The sequence below is a fragment of the Hyla sarda genome, chromosome 6, assembly GCF_029499605.1.
Source record: "Hyla sarda isolate aHylSar1 chromosome 6, aHylSar1.hap1, whole genome shotgun sequence".
In the NCBI taxonomy this organism is placed as follows: domain Eukaryota; kingdom Metazoa; phylum Chordata; class Amphibia; order Anura; family Hylidae; genus Hyla; species Hyla sarda.
In genome coordinates, this window is record NC_079194.1 from 61,883,127 (window position 1) to 61,905,155 (window position 22,029).

General features: G+C 45.6%; 1 long non-coding RNA gene across 2 annotated transcripts in view; it reads right to left on the minus strand.

Annotated features, from left to right (window-relative positions):
• The window catches only part of LOC130275679 (uncharacterized), a 96,325-nt gene that overhangs the window by 48,281 nt on the left and 26,015 nt on the right, over positions 1–22,029 (minus strand). The window contains exon 2 of one of the 2 annotated variants that reach the window (XR_008844867.1): positions 17,350–17,472. The exons of the other annotated variant lie outside the window; for it this stretch is intronic. This is a non-coding gene — a long non-coding RNA (uncharacterized LOC130275679). The remainder of the gene's footprint in view (positions 1–17,349; positions 17,473–22,029) is intronic. 2 annotated transcript variants of the gene reach the window in all.

Consider the following 22,029-nt stretch of genomic DNA (forward strand, 5'->3'; position numbering starts at 1 on the left):
CCGGACACTACAGGAAGGATGGATGGCCCGGACCACCCCCATTACAGGTAAGTTTAATTTTTTTTTATTGACCCGGAGGGTGGGGGAGGGGCCCGAGCGGTATAGCGGTATGGGCAAAAATCCATACCGTGGGAGAAAAAAAAACGGTATCCGGTTCATACCAGTATACCGCCCAGCACTACAGTGGGGGGTGCGACGCGGTGCAGTGGGTCGAGGGGGCGGTCGGGGGTGGGTGGTCGCGGTGCGGGCGGTGCGGGGGGCGGGGCATTATCGGCTTATCGGCAAGGTAATTGCCGATAATGCCCAAAATCGTGATTATTGGCCGATAATATCGCCTATACCGATAATCGGTCGATCCCTAATAAGAAGATAGCTAAATGTTTTCAGATGTCAATATCCTCTGTTCGGAATGTAATTAAGAAATGGCAGTCATCAGGAACAGTGGAAGTTAAAGCAAGAGCTGGAAGACCAAGAAAAATATCAGACAGAACAGCTCGCAGAATTGTGAGAAAAACTATTCAAAACCCACGTTTGACTACACAATCCCTCCAGAATGAGCAAAGGTACGTTTGGAGAAGAAGGGGAACAGAATTTATTGAAAAGAACCTCTGTCCAACTGTTAAGCATGGGGTGGATCAATCATGCTTTGGGGTTGTATTGCAGCCAGAGGCACAGGGAACAGCTCACGAGTAGAAGGAAAAATGTATTCAATAAAATTTCAGCAAATTTCAGATGCTAACGTGATGCCATTTGTGAAAAAGCTGAAGTTAAAGAGAGGATGGCTTCTACAAATGGATAATGATCCTAAATACACCTCGAAATCCATGGGGGCTTGCATCAAGAGGCGTAAACTGAAGGTTTTGCCATGGTCTTCACAATCTCCTGACCTCAACATATTTGAAAATCTATGGATAGACCTTAAAGGAGCAGTGTGTGACAGACAGCCCAGAAATCTCAAAGAACTGGAAGACTTTTGTAAGGAAGAGTGGGCAAAGATACCTCAAACAAGAATTGAAAGACTCTTGGCTGGCTACAAAAAGCGTTTACAAGCTGTGATACTTGCCAAAGGGGGCAGTACAAGATATTAACTCTGCAGGGTGCCCAAAATTTTGCAGATGCCATTTTATTGTTTTCTGTTATTTTGAAAGTGTAAATGATGGAAATCAAATCTAACTTTTGTTGACATATTATAAGAATGTCTAATCTGTAATTTGATGCTTTTTGGAGATTTTTCCATCTTTCCTTGGCTTCTTTATGCACATTAATAAAATTTTTTACCTGGGGTGCCCAAATTTTTGATCCCCACTGTACTTCCGAACGTCTGTTTTCACGCTGCGGGGGTCGGCAACGCCCCTCCTAAAATCATGGTCATGCCCCCTCAGTGCAATTCTACAGGAGGAGGCGGAACAGACCCTCCCATAGAATTGCATTGAGGGGATGTGGCCATGATTTCACGAGGGATGTTGCCGACCCCCACAGTGAGAAAACAGCGTTCGGAACATTTACTTTTGAACGCTGGCCAGTGGAGTACCCCTTTAAAGGCTTCACTTACAAGTTATGGGTTTTTGTAGCCAATTACGGTACGGCACTGGGAGATGCCGTGCAGCCTCTGACCTCCTAGTAAACAGAAAACCTGCTGTTAGTCTGAGGTTTACCTTCTGATGCCCATTAATGAGGTCTGCCATGCATAAGAAGTTCTACAATCCTGCCTTACGACACAGATATTCTAAGCATCAATAATGGTTGGGATGGTGGATGGCACTTTCTTCTCACTTTAAACAGGAAGGTACATATTTCCCCTTTGCCTGCCTAACTCTGTTTCAATGTCATACTGCTGGTTTCCACTATTCTTCCCCCATTTTATTGATATAAAGTACCCTCAGACATCATGGCACCACTGACCATGTGTTCAATGCTATTTACTCCCTTATTCTGAACAGGTTGCACTGCACTGGGGGAGGATTTAGACCAGTGGTCCCCAAACTGTGGCCTTCCAGATGTTGCAAAACTACAATTCCCAGCATGCCTGGACAGCCGTTGGCTGTCCAGGCATGCTGGGAGTTGTAGTTTTGCAACATCTGGAGGGCCACTGTTTGGGGACCACTGATTTAGACATGTGGGGAGAGAAGGGGTTACTGATGTAAGGGGCTATGTGAGCAGAATTTTGCCATCCTTCAGCAGTAGGCTGGTACGGCGCTGTGTCGTCACCATTGATGGCAATGCAGTGCACGCGTAATTTGGCCAACAGAATGTACATGTTCATTCTCGCTAATGCACAGGTTCACACCGCAGAATTCTGGAGCATAATTCTGTGCTTGGAAATTCGGTAGGAATTCCGTTGTGTAAACATATGCAGACACTGAATTCCTGCTGCTACTGAAAAGCTAAAGGGGTGGGGTGGGGGGGGAACATTTCAGCATTTTGCAAATACAGCAGTAGCTATGCTGTCATTTACACAAGGGGCAGCTGCCCTGAGCTTCATGTTGATGTGAGATGAGAAGAAAGCCTTGATTTACCTATTTAGGAATAGTATATATCCTCTTCATCAGAGACTGTAGAATCTTGCATGCAGTGGCGTAGCTATAGAGGTCGCAAAGGTCGCCATCGCGGTCGGGCCCCTGACCACAGGGGGCCCGCAGGGCCCCCCTGCCACTGTACTATACTATTGCCGCACTTTGGGCCCTCAGGCAAAGCCCGAGATTCTGGGCCTGAAGGGGAGGCTTGTCGCCGCGGAGCGTTGCCAGGACCAGGCCCGGCGCTAGCCTCAACCCTTCCTGCTTCTACCACAACCCCTAAGCACACCTAATGTTGCCGAGACGTACACCCCCTCCTCCCCTCACCGTATGCAGACACGCTCCTAATGCCTGCAGCAACGGCCTACGAGTGAGCGCAGAGGAGGGACCGGATCACCAGCAGGTCTCCATCATGGAGGCCGCAGGTGAGTGAGGAGGAGTTAATAAAATTTTGGGTCTGGAGGAGCGGCGGGGGGCTTAGTTTGGGGTCCGGTGGAGCAGCGGGGGTGGCCAGGTGGTCGGGTTGCTGGGGCTTAATTTTGGGTCCGGAGAGGGGGGGAGATGGGAGTTGGTGTTAACGTTGGGTCTGGAGGGGAGGGGGGACTGGGGGGGGGGGGGGGTACGTGTTGATTTCGGGTCCGGAGGCAGAGTGTGTATGTATGATGTGTGTATGATGTGTGTGTGTATGTACTGTATATATGATGTATGAATGATGTGTGTGTGTATGTACTGTATGTATGATGTATGAATGATGTGTGTGTATGTACTGTATGTATGATGTATGAATGATGTGTGTGTTTGTACTGTATGCAAGATGTATGAATGTGTGTATGTACTGTATATATGTTGTATGAATGATGTGTGTGTATGTATTGTATGTATGATGTATGAATGATGTGTGTGTATGTACTGTATATATGATGTATGAATGATGTGTATGTACTGTTTATATGATGTATGAATGATGTGTGTATGTACTGTATGTATGATGTATGAATGATGTGTGTGTATGAATGGTGTGTGTATGAATGATAGATGTGTGTAAGCAAGATGTATGTGTATGTATGTATTATGCATGTGGGGGGGTGGCGTGTGTATGTATGATGTGTGTATGTACTGTATGTATGATGTATGAATTATATGTGTGTATGTACTGTATATAAGATGTGTGTATGTACTGTATATATGATGTATGAGTGATGTGTGTATGTACTGTATATATGATGTATGAATGATGTGTGTGTATGTACTGTATATATGATGTATGAATGATGTGTATGTACTGTATGTATGATGTATGAATGATGTGTGTGTATGTACTGTATATATGATGTATGAATGATGTGTGTGTGTATGTACTGTATATATGATGTATGAATGATGTGTGTATGTACTGTATATATGATGTATGAATGATGTGTGTGTATGTACTGTATGTATGATGTATGTATGTATGAATGATGTGTGTGTATGTACTGTATATATGATGTATGAGTGATGTGTGTGTATGAATGGTGTGTGTGTATGAATGAATGATAGAAGTCTGTAAGCAAGATGTATATATGATGTGTGGAGATGTATTATGCTGGGAGATCTGGAGGAGGCAGGTGTATGTGTTTATGTATAATGTATGTGTGTGTATGATGTGCGTGTACATGTATGTATTATGCATGTGTGTGTGTTGGAGGGGCGGGGGGTGGCGGGTGGTCTAGGGAGGGGGGAAGAGGAGCATGTAGGAGGACTTATGGGTCTGGGAGGAAAGGGGGGTTGGAACAGAGGAGCTAGGAGGAGGACAGAGGGGTCTGGAGGAGGACAGGTGTGATTCAGCTAAACTGAGAAGAAACAGTATGTAACAGTATTAGTATTATTATTATGGAGGGATTATTATATTTGGAAGGTAGTGTGTGGCAGGGTTATTTTTGAGGGTTTATATTCAGGGGCACAGTGTGTGGAAGTATTATATTCAGGGGTAGAGTGGGTGGCAGTATTACGTTCATGGGCACCGTGTGGCAATGTTATATTAAGAGGGTACGGTGTGTCGTAGTATTATATTCAGAGAGTACATTGTGTGGCAGTATTATATTAAGAGGGTACGGTGTGCGGTAGTATTATATTCAGAGAGTACATTGTGTGGCAGGATTATATTCAGGGGTACAGTGTGTGGCAGGATTGTATTAAAAGGGAACAGTATGTGGCAGTATTATATTCAGAGAGCACAGCAGGTGGCAGGATTATTCAGGGGTAACAGTAGGTGGCAATATTTTATTCAGGGGGAACAGGAGGTGGCAATTTTATATTCAGGGGGAACAGTAGGTGGCAGTATTATATTCAGGGGTACAGTGGGTGGCAGTATTATATGCAGGAGGTACAGTGTATGGTAGTTTTATATTCAGGGGATACAGTGTGTGGCAGTATTATATTCAGGGGATACAGTGTGTGGCAGTATTATATTCAGGGGAACAGTGTGTGGCAGTATTATATTCAGGGGAACAGTGTGTGGCAGTATTATATTCAGGGGGTACAGTAGATGGAAGTATTATATTCAGGGGGTGCAGTGGGTGGCAGTATTATATTCAAGGGGTACAGTGGAAGGTAGTTTTATATTCAGGGGATAAAGTGGGTGGCAGTATTATATTCAGGGGGTACAGTATTTAGCAGAATAATAATGATTATTGTCTTCATACAGAGGATGAGGATCTACTGACAAAGTGAGGAGTTAATGATGTCCGGGTGTCAGACTCTGCAGAGAAGATGGAGCTGGAAGAAGTCCTGACGTGTTGACCAGATGGAGAAGAAAAGAAAAGACAACAGAGAAGACATCACTCAGGTCACTGATATCATTGTGTATTCTCCTGACTGTCCCATCAGAGCTGTAGTCACTTGTTAGTTCTGCAGTGATGATAGGTGATGATGTAGCCTAATCTGTGGCTCTCCAGCTATTGCAAAGCTACAACTCCTATAATGCCTGAGGCTCTCCAGACATGAGGGGAGTTATAGCTTTACAACAGCTGGAGAGCAACTGGAACCAAGATGATAGGTGGGGGTCCCAACAGCTGGACCCCCACTAGAAAAATGGGCTGCTTATTCTTAAATGCCTGGGCATATGTTTTGTCTGTCCGGCCCTGCCTGTCAGTCATTTATATAGTTGTGTATTCTCCTGACTGTGTCTCATCAGTGCTGTAGTCACTGATATCTTTGAGTAAGGGGTCACCCGGGATTGGGGAAGTGGGTCATCAGGTGATAGGGGGGCCCTGGGCAAATTTTTGCATCGGGCCCTGTGGTTTCTAGCTACGCCCCTGCTTGCATGCATACAGCCCAGGGCTATTCTCCTTTTCCCCTCTCCTGTACATAGCACATGCTAAGCCACACTCCCATTCCCTGTGTTCCCTCTTTCTTGTCACGATTCAGCTGGCTGGAGGTGGATCCTCTGTGCCAGAGAGGGATTGGCGTGGACCGTGTCGGTTGACCGGTTCTAAGTTGCTACTGGTATTCACCAGAGCCCGCCGCAAAGCGGGATGGTCTTGCAGCGGCGGTAGCAACCAGGTCGTATCCACCGGCAACGGTTCAACCTCTCTGACTGCTGAGATAAGCTCGGTACAAGGGAGTAGACAAGAGCAAGGTCGGACGTAGAAGAAGGTCAGGGCAGGCAGCAAGGATCGTAGTCAGGGGCAACGGCAGGAGGTCTGGAACACAGGCTAGGAACACACAAGGAAACGCTTTCACTGGCACAATGGCAACAAGATCCGGCGAGGGAGTGCAGGGGAAGTGAGGTATAAGTAGGGAAGTGCACAGGTGAAGGTACTGATTAAAACCACATGCGCCAATCAGTGGCGCACCGGCCCTTTAAATCGCCAAGACCCGGCGCGCGCGCGCCCTAAGGAGCGGGGCCGCGCGCGCCGGGACAGCACAGACGGGGAACGGGTCTGGTAAGGGAATCGGGATGCGCATCGCGAGCGGGCGCGTCCCGCATCGCGAATCGCATCCCGGCTGGGAACATTATCGCAGCGCACCCGGTCGGCAGGTCTGACCGGGGCGCTGTGAATAAGAGAACGCTGTGAGCGCTCCGGGGAGGAGCGGGGACCCGGAGCGCTTGGCGTAACATTTCTGTGACTGTTACTAGAGACATTTTTTCCTACCAACAAGAAGTGAACAGAAGATAGGAGACATCTAGTGGAAAAAAGGTACTGCCAATTATTCAGGTGGTCTGGCAGAAGACCAATACTTAGGTAAACTCCCAGCATATAGAATATATCATATCCAAAACAGCCTATATATCATAGAGGAAATTGTGGGGACAAGATTAACCCCTTAAGGACCGGGGGTTTTTCCGTTTTTGCATTTTCGTTTTTTGCTCCTTGCCTTTAAAAAATCATAACTCTTTCAATTTTGCACCTAAAAATCCATATGATGGCTTATTTTTTGCACCACCAATTCTACTTTGTAATGACGTCAGTCATTGTGCCCAAAAATCTACGGTGAAACGGGAAAAAAAATCATTGTGAGACAAAATTGAAAAAAAAAACGCCATTTTGTAACTTTTGGGGGCTTCCGTTTCTACGTAGTACATTTTTCGGTAAAAATGACACCTTACCTTTATTCTGTAGGTCCATATGATTAAAATGATACCCTACTTATACAGGTTTGAATTTGTCGCACTTCTGGAAAAAATCATAACTTCATGCAGAAAAATTTATACGTTTAAAATTGTCATCTTCTGACCCCTATAACTTTTTTACTTTTCCGTGTATGGGGCGGTATGAGGGCTCATTTTTTGCGCCGTGATCTGAAGTTTTTAACGGTATCATTTTTGCATTGATAGGACTTATTGATCGCTTTTTATTCATTTTTTCATGATATAAAAAGTGACCAAAAATGCACTATTTTGGACTTTGGAATTTTTTTGCGCGCACGCCATTGACCGTGCGGTTTAATTAACGATATATTTTTATAATTCGGACATTTCCGCACGCGGCGATACCATTTATGTTTATTTTTATTTTTATTTACACTGTGTTTTTTCTTTTATGGGAAAAGGGGGGTGATTCAAACTTTTAATAGGGAAGGGGTTAAATGATGTTTATTCACTTTTTTTTTGCACTTTTTTTTTGCAGTGTTATAGGTCCCATAGGGACCTATAACACTGCACACACTGATCTTTTACATTGATCACTGGTTTCTCATAAGAAACCAGTGATCGATGATTCTGCCGCATGACTGCTCATGCCTGGATCTCAGGCACTGAGCAGTCATTCGGCGATCGGACAGCGAGGAGGCAGGTAGGGGCCCTCCCGCTGTCCTGTCAGCTGTTCGGGATGCCGCGATTTCACCGCGGCTATCCCGAACAGCCCACTGAGCTAGCCGGCATGCTTTCGGTTTCACTTTAGACGCGGCGTTCAACTTTGAACGCCGCGTCTAAAGGGTTAATAGCGCGCGGCACAGCGATCAATGCCGCGCGCTATTAGCCACGGGTCCCGGCCGTTGTTAGAGGCCGGGCCCGAACCGCTATTTCGTGGCCCCGCGTTATAGATCGGGAGTGGACACATGACGTTCCAGTACGTCATGTGTCCTTAAGGGGTTAAAACTTAACTTTTAATATGTGCCCATTAAAAGTACAAATAAACACCAAAATATGTGTGTGTTTAAAGGGGTACTCCCGTGGAAAACGTTATATATATTTTTTTTTTTATCAACTGGTGCCAGTAAGTTAAACAGATTTGTAAATCACTTCTATTAAAAAATCTTAATCCTTCCAGTACTTTTTAGGGGCTGTATACTTAAGAGAAATCTAAAAAAGAAATGCATTTCCTCTGATGTCATGACCACAGTGCTCTCTGCTGACCTCTGCTGTCCATTTTAGGAACTGTCCAGAGCAACATATGTTTGCTATGGGGATTTTCTTCTGCTCTGGACAGTTCCTAAAATGGACAGCAGAGGTCAGCAGAGAGCACTGTGGTCATGACATCAGAGGAAATGCATTTCTTTTTTGGATTTCTCTTTGGTAGACAGCCCCTAAAAAGTACTGGAAGGATTAATATTTTTTAATAGAAGTGATTTACAAATCTGTTTAACTTTCTGGCACCAGTTGATTTAAAAAAAAAAAAGTTTTCCATGGGGGTAACAAACAACCAAAGAGATGCAAGTCGCTATCTCTGGTTATACCGCATAGAGCAGGAGTCATTCACTGTTATGGGAGACTATTCTGTATATTCTGATATATGTTAGACCAAAGGACCAACAATATCCAATATAGATACAATGAGACACAAGTCACTATCTCTCACTATGTTATATGATTAACTAGTCATTATTCTCTATAGTAATAAAACCATTCATGTAGGTTCACGATGCATTTCTGCAGGGATGAATTGGTGTCCTCAGGGGAAACCCTAGAGTATTGCAATTTAGAGTATATATGTGGAGAGAAAAAAGGGGGCCTGCAGATGTACCAGGAAGTTCAGCCCAAACTAATCATACAGTTACAGAGGGGACAGAAACCCAGATAAAGGGTCTGCAAATATAATATCCCCAAACTGTGTCATCAATGAAGACCGCAGGTATCCAGGTACCTATAGAAAAAAAGAGAGAGGGAAGGAGACGAATAATCCATTCAGTAGTCGTCCTTGAGGAAAAGAAAACACAAAGTCCCCCAGGTCAAGTACTCAAAAACAGGTAGTTGTCACAGGGATAAACCTAAAGATAAAAAGACACACTGTCCCAATTACTGACCAAACCTGTAAAGGAAGCTAGAATATAAAGCGTTCCACTGTGTGGCGTTTCTTTTGAGTAAGAAGTGTTTTTTCCACTGGGGAAATTTTTTTTTTTAAATCAACTGGTGCCAGATTTGTACAGATTTGTAAATTACTTCTATTTAAAAATCTTAATCCTTCCAGTACTTATCGGCTGCTGTATTCTCCACAGGAAGTTATTTTCTTTTTGTATTTCCTTTCTGTCTGTCCACAGTGCTCTCTGCTGACACCTCTGTCCATGTCAGGAACCTATCCTGTTTTGGACAGTTCTTAAAATGGACAGAGGTGTCAGCAGAGAGCACTGTGGTCAGACAGAAAGGAAATTCAAAAATAAAAGAACTTCCTGTGGAACATATAGCAGCTGATAAGTACTGGAAGGATTAGAAATGATTTACAAATCTTTGTAACTTTCTGGCACCAGTTGATTTAAAACTAAATGTTTTCCAGTGGAGTACCGCTTTAACAAATATGTGAGAACTCATATTGGCTATGAAATGTTGGAAAGTTGTTTGAATGAACAGTGACATTTATTGTGTAAGGGTAATAGTCATACAATTGGCATCCAAAAGAATGAGTTTTGTTTATTTTTTGCAAGGATGCACCCACCCAATGCAGATATGTAGTACAAGAATAATTTGTGCTTCGACAAAACAGGAATGTTTGTTACTGCTATGTGTCTGAAGTGGAGTGAAGTATGTGTTCAGGGAAAGGTGTGCGTTTGTGTTCAAAACTAACAAATTTGGGAACATACCTATAAACAATGGCTGTGCTTTGCAGTACACTCCCTAAATCTTGAATGGGCAGGGCTTGTTATGCTATCAATTAAGAACCTCTATCAATGTGGGGGTGAGATTTCTTTATGCTTATGTTTGTCTGCATATAATTTTTAGGAATGAACAATATAATCAGGTGCCTGGTTGATGGAGAGTGAGGGTGTTCAGTCATCTACAAAATGTGTCATCTTAGTCAGCCTATTTAGACATGTGTATCCGACCAGGATCCCCAGATTGCTTCTGTGACCTTTGAACCCTAGAACCTTGTAAGGGAGAAATAGAATTAAAGGGGTACTGCGCTGCTGAGCGTTTGAACTGTTCCAAACACTAAAACTTGTGATGTCATAACCCTGCCCCCTTATGACATCACACCCCACACCCTCAATGCAAGTCTATGGGAGGGGGCATGATGGCCATCACACCCCCTCCCATAGACTTGCATTGAGGGGGCGGGGCGTGACATCATGAGGGGGCGGGGCAACGCATCACAAGCTCCCTGCGCCAGCTCCAGCGTTTGAAACAGTTTGTTCCAAAGGTTGAGCAGTGGAGTACCCCTTTAAGCTGCTATCCCATTCTACTTTACCTCTAATTCCCTCATCCAATAACTTCTACACCTTTCTTCCAGTCAAAACCCACACTCATTTTTTCTCTCACCTCCTCTAAGACTATCTGGCACTGCCAGCCACGTGACCAACTCTATTTTACATAAAAGGAACCACTATGCCAGATTATCCCAGCCTAACTATCTGAATCTCCCCACTCCTATACCTTCTTCTTGGGGACCACATGATTCTCCTTAGGTTTCCTTACTGGCATTTGCCCACCCATCAATCTTAATTAAATTTGAGTAAGAATGTGGTGTCCCAGTACAGAACACGGTTCTGTACAGTCCTTAAGTCTCCTCAGGACGAGTCCCTCAGGTCCACAGGGCTCTCCTGTAGGGTTCCCCCCAGGTTATATGGTATAAGTGCCTTGTATATTCAATATGTTCATTTATTGTCAGTATGTATAAAGTTGTACAGATTGTATAAAATGTTGGTCATGTGTCTTGTGATCACATGATATACCCAGAGTTCCAAGGGCACAGGAACCCCAGGCAACCAACTACCAATGGTCTTTAGTCCAGCCCAATAGTATATAAGGGGCTGTAGTCTGGATATTCACTCTCTTAGTTCCTGGCATTAAAGAAAGCACAGAGTCCTTTACCATTCAAGTTCAGCTTATCTAGGCCAAAGCCTAAGAACCTGCAGGCACAACTAAACGAAGTGAAATCTACCTCTACGATTCAAGTCCACTACTGTCCCGCTAAAGTTACAACAGTAGTACAGTGGCCTGCATCATTACTACAATAACTACAAGTCCAAGCAAGCCTGAGAGGTTCCCTGTGTCCCGGTCACCTCTGTGGAAGTTGGCTAGTTGTAAAGACTGTTATCTGCTTTTTCCAAGTAAAAGATCAAGTTGCTTTGAATTCTTGCTGTGGACTCTCATTTACTGCATGCCTTTCTGGGCTGGTTGTCAGCGGTGCCCTATACAAAAACAACCACATCCTGGTGTCACGAACACTAGGGGTTAACAACATCTTGCCCCAGGGGTTAATTCCATCAGATCCCACTACCACTCACTGCAACACCCCGTGGTCACCACAAACGGTTTTGGCATCCTACGAACAGGATACGAGGGTGTGCCTTTAACTACTAAACTACCAGGCCACCCGCAACAAGAAAATGGGTGTATACCATTATTGTAAGAGCCACTAGTCCTCCCCCTACTCAGAACTGTGATTATATAATTGTTCATACCCGTCGCAAACTGTGACAAGAATTGCGCCCACCAGCGTATGGGACATTGTTAGTGAAATTGTCCTTTGAGGGAGAGGTGAAGAATACTGTGTTGTTGCCAAAGTACCTGCAAGGGTTAAAAGTCAGTCCCGGGCCTTCCCGCGTGCGTGAGCGGTCACAGCTCTGCCCCGCTGGTCCTTCCCGGTCACGCCTCCTTGGCCAGCCAGAAGGAACGAAAAGTTTCTCCTGTGTTGTGGTGGGGAAGGATTTCTTAACCGGATCAAACCGGAAGCCCTCTGGGCGCAGCAAGATGAAAAGTTCCGGTAGCTGCGCCCGCATCACTGTACCAGACCACAGAAGCCAGCAGAAGGTACTGGGGAGCACAGCATACCTCCAGGGACTCCAGAAGTAGGTCACCCATGCTGCTGCAGCACATCGCAAGAATTCTTAAAGGGCCAACATGCCCTAATCATCCTATGGCGACAACGCACTCAAACAACACTACAAGACCAGCGTACTCTAACCTTCTGGCAGCGACAGTGCACCCAAACAAGTCTGTAGGTCAGCGCACTCAAAATTTTATTAAAGGGCCAACGCACCCCAAATTTCTTAAAGCGACAGCGCACCCGATCAAGCCTGCAAGATATCAGCTCTCCTGGTCCCCAGGACAAATGTGCTCCTGCGACTCCAGCAGTGGGGTCACCCCAGTCTGCTAGGAAGGTTCTACCCTCTCCATCTCCAGTCCAACACAACAGTCTAGGGGCTCCTGTTGCTGCACCAGTCTTCTTGGGGAACCCTGTTCTTCCCACCTATAATGGGGACCCCTTCACTTTGCGAGATTTCAAAGAGAAGATACAGAGTCTTTTTGTTTTCTATTCTTTTCCCCCTAATCAGCAGGTGGACAGCTACAAGGATCAGCACTGGAAGAACTCTGCACCTGGCCAGCCTCTGAGAAGGCAACAGTGGAGCAGATCTTTGAGGGACTGTACCAAGTGTTCGAGTCTCACTCCCCATCTGAGGTACGCCTCCGCTTATACGAGAGACGGTAGATACCAGGTGAGACTCTCCGGGCCTATGCTGTAGCTTTGCAAAATGCCTTAGAAACTGTACAGAGATTAGGCGGTATCACTCCCGAGCAGGGCAACAAAGTGCTAATGAACAGATTTATAGATGGGGCGCAAAACAAGTGGGACAAAGCCCAGCTTAGAATGCCAGCAGTGCAAAATCCTAGTTTTGTCTTTTTCTGCTTTCAAGAGACTAGCCATACAAGTTATTGAGTCGGGGTCCGAGGCCGAAGAAGTTAGCGCCTCCTCCTCTGAGACACTGAGAGCATCTGCTAGGTCAGCGCCACCGTCACCACCAGCTCTTGTACCAGTATCACCTGCCCCACCAATCCATGCGGCCTAGGACTTGCAAAGTGTTAGGCAGGACATTGATCAGTTGACAAAGGCCGTTAAAGAATTTGCTAGTCGGACCAGTCAGCCTAGCCGAGAGAACTTAGAAAACCTGCCCTTGCTCCCCGTCCTGCTAATCCACCTAATTTTCCTTCCAACAGACCTCCAGGGACTCAGAGGCCCTTCTGTAGCCACTGCAATAAAACCAGACATTGGAGAACCCAGTGTTTGGCTTTAAACGCGAATCCCCTGAGGTCGAGGACCAGCCCTCAGGAGCATCGTCACCAGGTCCAGATTCAACATACACCAAGTCAGGGCTTTCCCTTTACATTGTCCCATGCCCCTATGTAAAGGTTGTTGTGGAAGAGATACAGATAGAGGCCCTAATTGATACGGGTTCCCAGGTGTCTACAATACCTAAAGAGGTCTTCTATAAATACTGGGGTCCTGAGTTATTATGTGAACCTGACGATGTCGACTTTAAAGTAATGGCAGGGAACGGGAAACCAGTATCCAGGCATGGGTACTGGGAGCCAACCATTCAAGTGGGAGAGTATGTCCTCAGAGGACAAGGAGTAATTGTGACTAATGTAGTCGATAAGGGGGAGGTAGAGTTCATACTAGGCATGAACATTATGAGACACTGTTTTGATGAAATAGTAGGATCTTTGCCTCTCTCCCTCACATGTCACTTACAGGCTGGCGGGCTGCGCAACACCACTTGAAGACTCTTCAAGCAGAGCAAAAGTTCATCAACCACCAGGGAGAGATCTATGAGTAAGGATTCAGGACATCCAGTCAGTAGTCTTACAGCCTCATACAGAAACCATCATCTGGTGCCGTGCCCGCCCTGGTGTTAATAACCAAGATTACCAAGCATTGCTGGAGCCGATAAAGCTGGAAGACTACCCTTTAGTCCGAGCGGCAAGAAGCCTGGTTACTGTCTCCAATGGGAAAGTCCCGGTCCTGACGCTGGTACCATGCTGCCATACTCATGTTGCTCAATTGTATCATCTTGGGCCAAAGGACATCCTCACCAGGATGCAGGTGGCCCGACAGCAGACAGCCCAGACAGCTCATGGACCTAACACCAGTCATCCGGAGCCATGGTGGACCCAGCTCCAAGTGGGGATGAGAGCACCCCAAGAGAACAGGTGGGTGGAGTCATTCAAGTGGCCAAACAGTACCAGGAGGCCTTCAGCAAGCACCCCACCGATTTTGGCCGGACTACTATGATACAGCACCGGATCCTGACAGGCGAAAGTCCCCCAATCAAGGAGAAAAACTGCCTGGCGGCCCCGGGTATATACAAGACGGTCAAGAAAATGTTGACTGAAATGAAGGAGGCTGACATCATCCAGGAGAGTCAGAGTCCCTGGGCCGCTCCCTTGGTCCTTGTTAAGAAGAAAGATGGGACTATCCGTTTCTGCGTGGACTATCGGAAGTTGAATAACGTCACGCATAAAGATGCCTACCCTCTATCCCCGATTGAAGAGTCCTTAACTGCTTTGGGATCAGCCGCATACTTCTCTACATTGGATTTGACCAGTGGATATTGGCAAGTGCCGATGGCTGAAGAGGACCGGGAGAAGACTGCTTTCGTGACTCCGATGGGGTTATTTTTTATTTCAAGAGTATGCCCTTTGGGCTATGCAATGCCCCTGCTACCTTCCAATGCCTGATGGAGCGATGCCTAGGACATCTAAACTTCCAATGCGTGCTGTTATATCTGGATGATGTCATCGTCTATTCCAAGATATATCAGGAGCATCTTGACCACTTGACAGAGGTATTCCAAGTCTTGATCCGTCATGGATTGAAGATTACGCCCTCTAAATGTCATTTGTTGAAGCCACAGGTCCACTATCTACGGCATGTCGTCAGCTCGGAGGGGGGTTAAACCTGACCCGGAAAAAGTGAGTGTTGTCAAGGACTGGCCTACTCCACGTACAGTAAAGGATGTTAGGAGCTTCCTGGGATTTGGCGGTTACTACCACCGCTTCATCCCCACTTCGTACAGATTGCTGGACCCCTTACAGCTCTCCTCCGGGATACCGCAAAGGAAAACTATACCAAAAGACTACCTATCAAGTGGGCCGAAGAGCAGGAAACAGTGTTCCAAGCTCTTAAGTATTTGTTAACCGAACAGCCTATCCTGGCGTATCCTGATTATGGTCAGCCTTTCAGACTGTATAATGACGCCAGCTTTAAAGGCCTGGGTGCTGGCCTGTCCAAGGTTCAAGAAGGTAAAGAAAGGGTGATAGCCTATGTCAGTAGACATCTACGAGGGGCGGAGAAGAACGACTCCAATTACAGTTCCTTTCAAGTTGGAGCTCCTCGCTTTGGTCTGGGCAGTGACCGAGAAGTTCAAGGACTATCTAGCTGCAACCCCTTTCACCGTCTACACGGACAACAATTCGTTAGCCCATCTTAATACTGCCAAGTCGGGAGCCATTGAACAGTGGTGGGCCTCCAGGCTAGCCAACTATGACTTCAACATCAAATACCGAAGTGGCAAGTCTAACGTGAATGCGGATGTGCTGTCCCGAATGGCCCCCGGTGAGGAACAACCTGTCGAGGACGAGTGGGAAGAAGTGGAGATGCCCCCATTTTACCAGAGGTTAATGAGTCAGAGTGTCTTGACTACATGAGAAGACAGTAAACCCAGGTCCACCAGGGTTCCCGAAGACCTCTATACATGGAAGACTCTACAGGATGAAAGTCGAGTCATGGGGGATCTGTTGGACTACCTATTGATGAAGAAGGTACCAACCCGTCTACGCCGGTCTCAGTGTGACTATGAGTTGAAGAGGTTGTGGCGACAAAGGAACCAATTATTCTTACACAAGGGACTGTTGTACAGGAATTCGCTGGATCCAGTCTCTGGTGAACCACTCCATCAGATCCTGATTTCCCGAAGAGATGCTGCAATGGTCCTCAATGCCTACCATGATCAGTTGGGACACTTTGGAATCCACAAGACTGAGTCCACCGTCAGGCAGAGGTTTTATTGGATCAGGATGCGAAGTGACATCGAAAAATGGTGTGGTGAATGTACTGTCTGTAATGTGACCAAGAATCTCTGCAAGGATGCAAGAGCACCTCTTCACCCCATCCAAAGTGAAAGGCCTAACCAGTTGGTCGCGTTGGACCATGTCAAGTTGTCTACTATTCGGTCTGGATACTTTTACGCTCTCACCATGGTGGATCACTACTTGAAGTGGGTGGTGGTAGTACCTGTCAAGGACCTCACAGCGAAGACTGCTGCATAGATGTTCTACTCCAACTGGGTCCAAACCCTGGGATGTCCGGAGTCGGTCCTCACGGATCGGGGAACAGCCTTCGAGGCTCAACTGTTCCAGGAATTGTGTCAGTTCCACGACTGCAAGAAGCTCTGGACACCAGCTTACCACCCCCAGGGGAATGGATTATGCTAGCGCATCAATCAGGTCTTCATACATATGCTGCGAGCAGCGTCAGTGTCCAACCACAAAGAGTGGCCCCGGTTGTTGCCAGAGTTGTTTGAGATCTACAATAACACCATCCATTGCTCCACAAGGTACAGTCCATTCTTCCTGATGATGGGACGGCATGGACAACTGCCAAAAGACAGAGCATTTGGACTACAAGCACCCTTTAACAACTCTCCACAGGTTTCACAAGACCAGGTCTCCGATCATCAGAGGAGAATCCAAGAAACGAAGGAGATTGTTGGAAAAAAATTGTCGAGGCCCAGGAAAGACAGCAGAGAGACTACAACCGTCACGCTTCTGCCAAGCCTTTACAATTGGGAGATAGAGTTTGGCTGCAGAAGTTTCTAAGGATGCATAAGTTGGACTACATTTGGGAAACGGCACCCTACACTATTACCGCAGTGCCATATCCATACTCCGATGTCTATAAGGTCCAGAAGACTGGCTACAAAACACAGGTGGTCCATCGAAATCGCATAAAACTGTTGCTCAGAGAAGATCTGCCTGAGCCTCCTGTTCCTCCTCCTACAGCTGCTAGACCAGTGAAGGAGTATGTACCAGGAGAAGGAATCCACCCGTCAATGGATGGACCGATGTTCTCCTCTAACCAGCCTGCAGTCTTCTGTGCTATGCCATACCAAGCACCAGTACAACCATCCCTGGTTTCCTCACCTGCTTTTAACCTGTCTCCCGTTGCTTCTGCTTTCATTCCGGATTCAAGTTCACCAGTTCGCAAGTACAGCTCCTGAATCCAGTCCGCAAGAGCGTCCTTCTACTTCAGCAACACCAGGGGCTCTGGAAAAAGAGAACGTTTCTGAGACACAAGAGGTGGTGTTGTGTTGGTCCCAAAGGTTGACACAAGGACAGTTACCTGCCAGGTATCAAGACTGACTTCAATAGTGTACACATATAAATACAGTACACATCAAGTAACAAAGTCATGTACGTCCATCACAAACCTTCAGTCAAATCTACATTAGGGACTGTAACCTTCCTATACTAATCCACACCACTGTTAGTTGCTAAAATGTCATGTAACTAATGTTGTTTCTTCTTGTCTTTGCGTGTCCAGGGTACTTTTGTGGCCAGAAGGTATTTCTGTAGCTAACCAAATGCACGTACAAAAGTAAGGTAACAGAATGTCAAATGTTATCTAGAGTAATGTGTTCTAGGGGTAAGTGTGTAATGTCGATAGACCCTAACAGCCAAGGCATTGGGCAGAAAACCTCAGGCAACCCAATCCGCAACCAGTGTCTAACAGCAAAAATAAATAGTGGTGTAATATGTCTAACAGAAAGCATTGCCATCAACATGCATACCAAGTAGAGATGAGCGAACTTACAGTAAATTCGATTCGTCACAAACTTCTCGGCTCGGCAGTTGATGACTTATCCTGCGTAAATTAGTTCAGCCTTCAGGTGCTCCGGTGGGCTGGAAAAGGTGGATACATTCCTAGGAAAGAGTCTCCTAGGACTGTATCCACCTTTTCCAGCCCACCGGAGCACCTGAAAGCTGAACTAATTTATGCAGGAAAAATCATCAACTGCCGAGCCGAGAAGTTCATGACGAATCGAATTTACTGTAAGTTCGCTCATCTCTAATACCAAGTTTAATATTCTAATAGTCAAATGTCAGTAATACTCTACTAGTCAGTCAAATGCCATTCATAGTCAGATATATCCTAGTACTAATCAAATATCATAGTATTCATAAAGTGTGATATCATAATCGTAATAAAATGTTCTAGTCGGTCAGAAATGTGTAGTCAACTATGTCTAAAATCTGCATAGTAATTAGATGTGCATAATATATCGTTATACCTACTTAGAGAAAAAAGGGTATTGTTATAAAACATAAGTCATGTCACTATAGTCATGGTCATATTCACAAGGATGCATTATATTATCGCAACCTTATATGAATCCTCATCTCAAGAAAGTCCTAAAGTTATCCTGTTTTATCCATTCATCAAAATTTCAGAGCATGTATGGACATTATACTGTATACAGAGACTCTTATCATCAGATTATCATTTTTCTTGTTTATTTTATCAGCCTGGAATTGGACGTTGTATGTAATGCTTCAGGACTGCATACGGCCCAGTTGCCATTTCGCTCCTCTCCCTAAGGGGACAGACATCGAGGGCGACTTTTATTAAATAAGGGGGTTTGTGGTCTTGTGGTGTCCAAGTACAGAACATGGTTCTGTACAGTCCTTAAAGGGTAGCTCCCACCATCCTATTTTTTTTTTTGCTAGCCCGTTCCCCCCCCCTGCTACGGCACTAGCCCGTTCACTCCTCCCCCCCCCCCCAACTGCCCCCCCGCCCCGCATACCCGGCTCCCTTATTACACTTGCAGTTACTGCAGAGTCCGGCAGCGGGCGTGCAGGGAGCGAGTGCAGGGAGCGAGTGCAGCCTAACTGAAAAAGGACTGATTGCCACTCCAAAATCAGTCCTTTTTCAGTGGCCGGTTTTTAAATGTAAATTAAACCTTTTTAATGAAAAAAATAATAATAAAAGTATATTAGAGATATGTTGTAGTACATAAGTACTACAACATATCAAAAAAAAAGTTGGTGACAGTGCCCATTTAAGTCAGGAAGAGTCCCTCAGGTCCACAGGGCTCTCCTGCAGGGTTCCCCCCTGGTTATATGGTATAAGTGCCTTGTATTTTCAATATGTTCATTTATTGTCTGTGTCAGTATGTATAAAGTTGTACAGATTGTATAAAATGTTGCTCATGTGTTTTGTAATGACATGATATACCCAGAGTTCCAAGAGCACAGGTACCCCAGGTAACCAGCTACCAATGGGCTTTACTCCAGCCCAATAGTTTATAAGGGGCTGGATATTCGCTCTCTTGTTCCTGCACTCTCTTAGTTCCTGGCATTAAAGAAAGCACAAAGTCCTGTACCATTCAAGTTCAGCCTATCTAAAGTTACAACAGTAGTACAGTGGCCTGCATCATTACAATAACTTCAATTCCAAGCAAGCCTGAGAGGTTCCCTGTGTCCCGGTCACCTCTGCGGAAGTTGGCTAGTTGTAAAGACTATCCTGTTTCAATACTCAGTACATTTACACTACTTGAATATCTCTATTTTTGTATCTCACGTCCCATTTTGTCTTTATTTATAGCCTCTTCACTGCAATATTTTTCTCTCTACTAACTGCGGCACATACCTCTATTTATACCACAGGTATGTTCACACAATATTATTTTTAATTGTCAAGTCCCATTGTGTGCTGTCCAATATATTACATTATATTGATCCATTCATTTTGTGTATACCTTACGGGATAACATACCATTAGACCAAGCAGCATAATTGGGCATATACCACAATCATATATTCTAGCGCAAGTGTTATACTTATTTTTATCTAGTTGTAAAGACTGTTATCTGCCTTTTCCAAGTAAAAGTTCAAGTTGCTTCGAATCCTTGCTGTGGACTCTCATTTACTGCATGCCATTTCTGGGCTGGTTGTCGGCGGTGCCCTATGCCAAAACAACAACATCCTGGCGTCACGAACACTAGGGGTTAACAACATCTTGCCCCAGGGGTTAATTCCATCAGATCCTGCTGCAACTCACTGCAACATCCCGTGGTCACCACAAGAAGAACAGATTCTTCAAAATGCATAGGAAGAAGTTTGCAGTGTGGGCTCCTGTAGACAAAGAGGGTGATGTCACTGAGTCTATGCTGCATAAGTAAGCTCTATCAAACAACGGGAGTGGTGCCATCAGCCAGGGCACGCTCTGGACTACTTCTGTTAGGCTACATTCACATCACGATTTTGCAATACGTTTTTGTATCAGCTTTTTTCCCCAAAATAGGAAACAAAAAACTGACAAAACCGCATGCAAAATCATGTTATGAAAACGGTATACAATTTTTTTTTGTGTGTGGAAAAGCCATTCCACAGCCGCCTGCAGCCGAGGGATGTGCAGGAGCTGTTCCTTAGCGCTGCAGTACTACTACTCCCATCATGGAACAGACTCTGTTCCATGATGGAAGTAGTAGTAACCCCCCCTGGCTGCGGGAGTCTGTGGGCAGATGTGGTGACATCATGGAATCATGGAATAAAATGTGTTCCATGTTGGGAGTAGTAGTACATGGGCTGAGGGACCGATTGCAACGGTTCTCACTCCAGGGACCCAATGTGATTCTAACTTTTAAACCTGTGAAGGGGCGGAATGCCGCTTCGCTCCCCAGCTGGCCGGTGATGTGAAGAATATCAAATCAATGCAACAGAGCAGTGCTTTGCATCAAGTTACAGAGCAGTGCTTTGATATTCTTCACATCACTGGCCGGCTGAGGAGCGGAAAGGCATGCCGCCTGCTTCCCAGATTTAAAATTTAGGATTTCAGAGGGTCTCAGGAGTGAGACCCGGTGAAATCGGTCCATCAGCCCATGTACTGCTACTCCCAACATGGAGCAGACTCTGTTCCAAAATGGGAGTAGTAGTATAAGCGCTCCAACAAAGTCACCACAGCCGCTCGCAGCTGACTACTCCCATCATGGAACAGAGTCTGTTCCATGATGGTAATAGTAGTGGTACCACAGCGCTGAGGCTGATGGCTCCAGCATATCCCCCAAATGCAGGAGTCTGCGGGCGGTTGTAGAGTAAAGTGGAAAAAACAGGACAGAACTGTGCACAAAACCATGGTTGACCAAGGTTTTGTGTACAGGAAAAAAAACAACACTCATAACCGTACACATACAAAAACTTACAAAACCGGATACATCTAGATGTGTAAGTTTTTGTATGGTAGGTCAATGTTTATGGTTTGCTATAAGGTTGTATACTGCGTGTACACATCCCCTTCTATTTTCGGCTTACAATATCTTTATCACAACTCCCCACAACAAGCCCCACCTGAGGACGGGTTACGAGGTTGGGATAATGTGGTGAGGGTGGGATGAGGGCAGATGGAATTACCGTAGGTGCAGATGGCATTAACCCCTTGTGTTTGTGATGCCAGGGCGTGGTTTATCCTCTACACCACAAGAAGATATACCACTGGATTCTGGGCTAGGGGCAAATAATGACCCTGACGCTAAGTTACGGAACAATGGCAGCTTTACTGAGTCAGACAGATGTAACAGTCTATACAGTTCCGCTAGGCCCAAGGAGGTAACCAGTGACTTCGGAGACCACAGGGGACTTGCTGGGACTTATAGTAGACTTGGACAATTTGATGCAGGGCCACGCTGACTTGAGACAGACTGGGACTGACTATGACAGACTTTAACCCTTTTGTAGCTTACCGGGCTTTGACTTGGAATGCTCAGAAGGAGGTGTGAGCAACAAGGAAGTAGCCAGACAAAAAAAAAAAAAAACAGACAATAAAGG